Here is a 7,478-nt window from a genome sequence, read left to right as displayed (position 1 = left end):
AATTAAAGGATTATTTTAAAACTTTTATAAAGCTGCAGTAATCAGCTTTGGATATAGCACTACATATCCCCCTCAATGGCTAAAATGTAAAAGACTGACAATATTAAATGTTGGTGAGGACGTGGGAACAAACGGAACTTTCGTAGATTGCTGATGAGGATGCGATTTTTCAAGCACTTTACAAAACAGTTTGGCAGTTTCTGATAAAGTTAAACATATACTTACCATACGACTTAGAAATCCCACTCCTAGGTATTGACCTAAGAGAAATAAAAACGCGTATCTACACAAATACTTATATGTCAATGCTTATAGCAACTTTAGTCATAAATTTCTGTCCTTCAACAGGTAAATGAGTAAACATATTATAGCATCCTCATACAACAGATAATTACTGAGACATAAAAATGAAAACACTACCCACACATGCAGCAGCATGAACGAATCTCAAAAGCATCATGGTAAGTGAAAGACATCAGATACAAACAAAAAACTACCTTCTGTGTTATTTAATTTATATGAAATTCTAGAAAATGCAAATTATAGTGATTAAAAAGCAGGTTGCTTATTGCTAGGGGTCAGGGGAAGAGGTAAGGAATTCACTGAAAATAAAAATGAGGGACCTTTTGGAGGTGTTGGAATGTTCTATGTTATGATTGGGATAGTAGTTATAAGACTTTACACATTTGTCTAAACTCATTGAATTGTATACTTAAAATTGATTTTACCACATTAAATTATATCTCAATAAAGCTGACAAAAAAATAAATATATTGAAATCAGTAAGCAGACCAAAGAGGCAGGCAGGAGACAATCCACTAGGGAAAATAATTCAAACTTCTATATTTAAATCATCTCTTATTTATTTTGGTTTATATTTCGTGGTAGATACAATATCTATACATTAGCATATGTATATAATTTATAAATAAATATTCATATGTTGAGGCACATACTCAATTTGTTTTCACTGATGGGGATGAAACTCTCAAATCATTTGGAGTTCAGAGTTGCTTGCTGTAAGCCTGGCAGGGCAGTTTCAGTGCCATGGTAGAAGCAGAAACCAGACTGTAACTGGAGTTGAGCAGTAGAGATAGCAGGCAAATGTCTTTCAAGATATTTGGTGGAGAGCACCAAAACCAAGGACGCGAAAACACTGACCTCTGGTCGTCCTCACTGCTCATTATATGCTAATTATAATGCATTAGCAGCCAGGCACAGTGGCTCACGCCTGTAATCCCAGCACTTTGGGAGGTTGAGGTGGGTGGATCATGAGGTCAGGAGATCGAGACCACCCTGGCTAACACTGTGAAACCCCGTCTCTACTAAAAATACAAAAATTAGCCAGGCATGGTGGCAGGCACCTGTAGTCCCAGGTACTCGGGAGGCTGAGGCAGGAGAATGGCGTGAACTCGGGAGGCGGAGCTTGCAGTGAGCTGAGATCCAGCCACTGCGCTCCAGTCTGGGCGACGGAGCTAGACTCCGTCTCAAAAAAAAAAAAAAAAAACATTAGCATGCTAACAGACATTCCCACTAGAGCCATGACAGTTTACAAATGCCATGGCAACGTCAGGAAGTTACCCTATATGGTTTTAAAAGGGGAGGAACCCTCAGTTCCAGGAATTGCCCAGCCCCTTTCTCAGAAAACTCATGAAAAATCCACCCTTTTTTAGCATAAAATCGAGAAATAATTATATGCATCCTTAGTCCCGCAGCCCAAGTTGCTGCTCTGCATATGGAGTAGCCATTCTTTATTTCTTTGCTTTCCTAATAAACTTGCTTTCGCTTAAAAAAACAACAAAAAGAAGACATTTGGTAGAAAGGAAGGGTATGGATAGCTACAAGGAAAGTGGAAAGTTGAGGGAAGGTGATTATTTTTAGGATGCGTCATTTTAGTATAGGTTTAGAGGAAGGAGTCAGAAAACACAGACTGTTGAAACAGTAGGGAGAGAGAAGGAGATACTGTGGATGAAGTTCCCAGAGTTTGCAGGAGGAGTTGGTTCTGGGGTCTCAGTGAAGAACTGAGAGAGAGAAAGCTGTGACGCTGCTGGTCTCATTTTTTACTGATTACTAAGCAAGGTCATCAGCGAATGGAATCTGATAAGGCAGGGTAAAGTAGAAGTCATCTTTAGAAAAATAAGCCTGAGCGATAATATCCGGAACGACTAGACCCCCACTCCCAACACACACACTAGTAAAAAAGTAGTTGTGAAACAGCAGCTGAGTCTCTACTATTGATATGGTTTGGATTTGTGTCCCGACCCAATCTCAGGTCAAATTGTAATCCCTGGTGTTGAAGGAGGGGCCTGGTGGGAGGTGACTGGATCATGGGGATGGATTTTTCCCTTGTTCTTGTGATAGTGAGTTCTCATGAGATTTGGTTGTTTAAAAATGTATGGCACCTCCCCCTTCTCTTCCTCCTGCTCCAGCCATGTAGGACAGACATGCCTGCTTCCCCTCTGCCTTCCACCATCACTGTAAGCTTCCTGAGGCCTCCCTAGCCATGCTGCCTATAGAGCCTGTGGTATAAATTAAGTCTCAGGTAGTTCTTTATAGCAATCCAAGAACAGATTAATACAACCAGCCAGTTATTTTTATGGTACTGGTACCATTGCACACTCTCATTTCCAAACCAACCCTTAGATGCTTGACAGGAGTTAGCTGCTTAAACTTGGCACTAAAGGAAATGTCTCCGTATGCCTACTCCAGCAACAAATGGCCCCAGTAAGTGGAAGGTGGTAGGGATTTAAGTGGAAACTGGTGAACTGATATCTTTAACCTGGGGTCCCTTTGTAATTTACCCATCGCCCACAGGATCTTGGACCAAGTTTTCCCATTATGCCTCAGAAGCTAATTTTGGTCCTATTGGTCAGTGCTGCTCTGGGTGTGGTGGCTGTGTGGGTGGGGACCACCAGGAAGTAAAGGAAGTGGGACTGGTGAATCAGGTGGGGCCCTCCTTCAGCACAGCCTGACTCACCCAGGAGCATGGGAATAGGGGCTTCAGGGCTGGCGGCGCCACCTCTGAGCAACACCAGGGCCTTGAGGGGCATCATTAGTGGTTGCAGATGCTTACCCAGCACTTCTTGCAGGATGGCCTGGGGCCTGCCCACATGCCATTTGGGTAATTATGTCCTATTTACCCTCCTGCAGATTCAATGAACTGGCCACGGACTTCCTGACGACCTCTCTGAATGATGCCCCTAGTGACATAGCAGGTTGAGCGTTAAAGATGGTGCTTCTTCCACATGTTCTCACTTGTAAGTGGGAGCTGAACAATGAGAACACATGGACACAGGGAGGGAAACAACACACCCTGGGGCCTGTGATGGGAGCGGGGGCGGGTGAGGGGGAAGTATCAGGATAAATAGCTAATGCATGGGGGGCTTGTTACCTAGGTGATGGGTTGATAGGTGCAGCAAACCATCATGGCACACGTTTACCTGTGTAACAAACCTGCCTGTTCTGCACACGTATCCTGGAACTTAAAATTAAAAAAAAAAAAAAAAAAAAAAAAGATAGTGCTTCTTGCCAAACCCCTCCAAACCTCTTCCCTCACTACTCTATGCTGCAGGGTTCAATAGGACTTAATGGAAGGGCCTCTGGCCACGCTCTCGTTCAGTTCATCAGCTGCAATGTGTCTTTTCCCCAAGAAATCCAGACAGCCTCTTTTGCTAGTGTAAATGCACGATAAAGGGACTTCTTGTTTCTCTACCTCTAGTAATGCTACCTTTTTTTGTTGTTGTTCCAAAGAAATAACCCTCCTTCACTTTTTAGTTGAGGTGGCTCAGGTGGTGCCAACACTACCCTCAGCTTCAGGGTGGGCCTATGAACCAGCCTGGCTCAGTGGAACACTGACATCTCTTAGCCATAATGACTGGTTCAGCATCGGATATGGGACCCAGAGAGAGTCAACAAGACCCAATTCTGAGAATTCTGAGGATCTCTTAGGAAGAATTGCTCTTTGCTCATGTTACTGAGAGCACAGAATATAGGTCAGAAGTTACTGACAGCTTGTTTTCTTTAGATAACTTTAAATACACCTTATGTGCTAAGAACTGCCTCAAGTGTCTTTATATATATATCAACATTATCTCCTTTAATTCCCACATCAACTCCAAAAGTTGTAAGTTCTATTGTATGAGGTGGCATAGTTTGGAGGTCAATATTACTGGCTCTGGAATCAGATTGCGTGGGTTTAAACTCTCTCTCCACAGGTACTAGCTGTGTAACAGGCAATATTTAAACATTTTGTGCCTCAGTTTACTTCATTTTTGAAATGGGGCTAATAATAGTACCTACTCCATGGGTTGTTGTGAAGATTAGTGAGGTCTTATATGTAAAGCACTTGGAAGACCATCAGGCACCCAGCAAATGCTCAATAAAATGTAGCTATGACTATCATCATTTCTAAGGTACATACCAGGACACCGAGGCACAGAAATGTTGACTTCAGTTTGTACAACTAACAAGTGACAGACTGGGAATTTAAACCAAGACTATTTTGGGCTCCAGAGGTTGTGTTCTTTTTTTTCTTTTCTTTTTTTTTTTTTTTTTTTTTTTTTTTTTTTGTTGAGACAGATTCTCGCTCTGTCACCCAGGCTGGAGTGCAGTGGCGCCATCTCAGCTCACTGCAAGCTCCACCTCCAGGGTTCACACCATTCTCCTGCCTCAGCCTCCTGAGTAGCTAGGACTACAGGCGCCCGCCACCACGCCCAGCTAATTTTTTTGTATTTTTAGTAGAGATGGGGTTTCACCGTGCTAGCCAGGATGGTCTCGATCTCCTGACCCCGTGATCTGCCCGCCTCAGCCTCTCAAAGTGCTGGGATTACAAGCGTGAGCCACCGCGCCCAGCCATGTTCTTAACCATCAAATAATACTTCCTTTGCCTTGGCACCCCCAGAGGAGAGTCTACCTGAACACAGAGAGCTAAAGCACACAGAAGCAGAGTGGAGAGATACAGAGAGTAAGACAGAGCCCTCAGGAATCGCTGGAGCCCCTTAAACCAGCCGAGGCAGAGGTCAAATCTACACCTGGAGTTTTCTTTTTCAAAAAATTTTTGTGGGTACATAGTAAGTGTATATACTTATGGGGTACACGTGATGTTTTGATGCAGGCATGCAATGTGCAATAATCACATCATGGAAAATGGGGTATCTACCTCCTCAAGCATTTTCCTTTGTTACAACAATCCAATTATATAATTTTAGTTATTTTCAAATGTATTATGCCATTAAATTATTATTGACTACGGTCACCCTAGTGTGCTATTAAATACTAGGATGGCATTTTCAATAATATTATTCCAGCAAAATTCCTTCAGCCTCAACCCAGTTTGAGTTGGTATATACGTCCCTTGCCTTGAAATCCCTTGCAGATTTAACTAATGCAGTCATTCAGATCTCATCTCATGTCCTCGTATTCTGGGCCTGACTGGCCCAAGGAGAATCCGCATGAAAGAGTCTACTCTAGGGTTACAAAAACAAAGTTGTTCATTTGTTTGGTCATTCATTCATTTCATTCAAGCACCCTCTATGTGCCAGGCACTGTGTTAGCTGCCAAAACCTTCTGGGTGGATTGGGCATAAGGCATTCCTGCATGAAAATATTAATGATGTTCCCACCAGCATATCAATCAGGACCAACTCCAGCCACAAGCCAAATCTTGGTTCTCCTGTGCGTCAGAAAAGAAGTCTCTGGGATCAGGCTAGGTGTGGTGGCTCACACCCGTGATCCCAGCACTGTGGGAGGCTGAGATGGGTGGATCACCTGAGGTCAGGAGTTCAAGATCATCCTGGCCAACCTGGTGAAACCCTGTCTCTACTAAAAATACAAAAATTAGCTGGGCGTGTGTCAATCCCAGCTACTCAGGAGGCTGAAGCAGGAGAATCACTTGAACCCGGGAGGCAGAGACTGCAGTGAGCCAAGATCTTACCACTGTACTCCAGCCCCGGTGACAGAGTGAGACTTTAAAAAAAAAAAAAAAAAAAAAAAAAATCTCTGGATTGTATGATGTATGCCAGATCTTTTCTAAGTTCTGCATATCCATCGCTACAGCCAGACCCTAGCTCGTCTTTAAATGGAAGAGTTAATGGGGAATATCTGCACAGACTAAATTATTCATTTACATTGAACCACATAAGCGGCATTCAATCTCCATCTCTGGACAGTCTTCCCTGATCAAAGTATTCGATTGAGGTCCAAACAGGAACTGCAGATACAAAATGGGGGACTCAGAATGCCAGGGTAGAGCCTTCCACAGCAAGGTGTGTTGTTTCCTTCTTTGCATCAGATCTACTCACTGAGAACCCTTCAGGGCTGGGAACACTTTTGATTTTTACATCACAAGCGTCATAGAAAATATACAATGAAAAACCCAATGATTCCTTGGAGAGTTCATTGCTCTCCCCATCTTCTTTGATTCCCCTGCCTCCTCTCCACATCCTTTGAACTTCTAAAAAGACACTTTGAAGGCATGTCATAAAGCAGTTTTTCATTCATGCTCCTCTCTTTGATGATCTTGCTATTTGTCTGAACTGCAGCGTCCACAGGATGTCGGGCCGGGAGAGCTGAAAGCCAATACTGACGAGGAAGGGCCAAGTGAGGAGGAGTCTGAGCTGCGTATGTCAGGAAGAAGAAAGGGGAAAGAAGCAAGGAGCGAGACCAGAGGGAGCCACGCAGAAACCTCTGGCCTCTCTGCACGTCTGTCTTACCCTACAGAGTGGTGACTCTAAAAGGCCAAGGGTGCCAGTGCCCAGCGACAGTTCACAGCCTGAGACACGCTTTGCTCACACGCCTCCCTCCTGCTCTAGATCCTACCTGATGAAAAGCATTACTGGTTTTGATGTTTCCAACCTCCCCCATTTTCCCTGGTGAAAGATCCATTCATTTCAGTGCTAACAAGACATCATAAGTAGGGAGAAGGAATAAAAGACTGAGTGCGTGCTAAGGAGGGAGGCAGTCTGTAGAGGCACCACTCTTTTCACCTTGCCCACGGAATAAAGCGTTGAAGACTAAGACTTTTTATAGATGACGCTCGAGAACTCAAAGTTACTCAGTTGCTCTAAAAACAGCAGCCCTGGCTCCCTGGGCCTGGGGCTAGGTAGCTGCAGTGAGGGCAGATCACAGCCTTCCCTAAACCTGAGTTACAGCAGATCCAAAGGGAAAATAAATCCCTTGTCTGTGAAGCAGCAAGTCTGCTTAGTGCCAAGGAAGTGGTTGTGAGGGTCAGGGATGGGGAGAAAAGGCTTTATCCAGTTGTAAATACTAAATGCATTAGAATCTGTCACTCTGGGGGATGTTGGTGTTGGTGGGGAAAGTGGAGAACTCATTTGCTTACAAATGTTTAGTGAGTACCTACTAAGCCCTAGGAGGATAAAAGTGAGCAAAATAGACAGGATCTCTGCCCTCATGGAACTAAAAGTTTAAGCAGAGGTCACATGTGAAACAGTTCTACTCATGTAAGTATAATTATAAATTGAG

At 43.7% G+C, this 7,478-nt stretch overlaps 1 long non-coding RNA gene across 1 annotated transcript in view; it reads left to right on the top strand.

Annotated features, from left to right (window-relative positions):
* Window positions 1–6,841, top strand: part of LOC108530221 (uncharacterized) — a 15,863-nt gene extending 9,022 nt beyond the window's left edge. The window contains exons 3-5 of the long non-coding RNA XR_001885778.1: window positions 349–461; window positions 3,151–3,257; window positions 6,539–6,841. This is a non-coding gene — a long non-coding RNA (uncharacterized LOC108530221). The remainder of the gene's footprint in view (window positions 1–348; window positions 462–3,150; window positions 3,258–6,538) is intronic.
* The last annotated feature ends 637 nt before the right edge of the window (window positions 6,842–7,478 follow it).

Source organism: Rhinopithecus bieti, unplaced genomic scaffold, assembly GCF_001698545.2.
Source record: "Rhinopithecus bieti isolate Rb0 unplaced genomic scaffold, ASM169854v2 scaffold_7438, whole genome shotgun sequence".
Lineage (NCBI taxonomy): Eukaryota > Metazoa > Chordata > Mammalia > Primates > Cercopithecidae > Rhinopithecus > Rhinopithecus bieti.
Note: the sequence above shows the minus strand (reverse complement) of the source record. Positions and strands in the feature narration are given on the sequence as shown.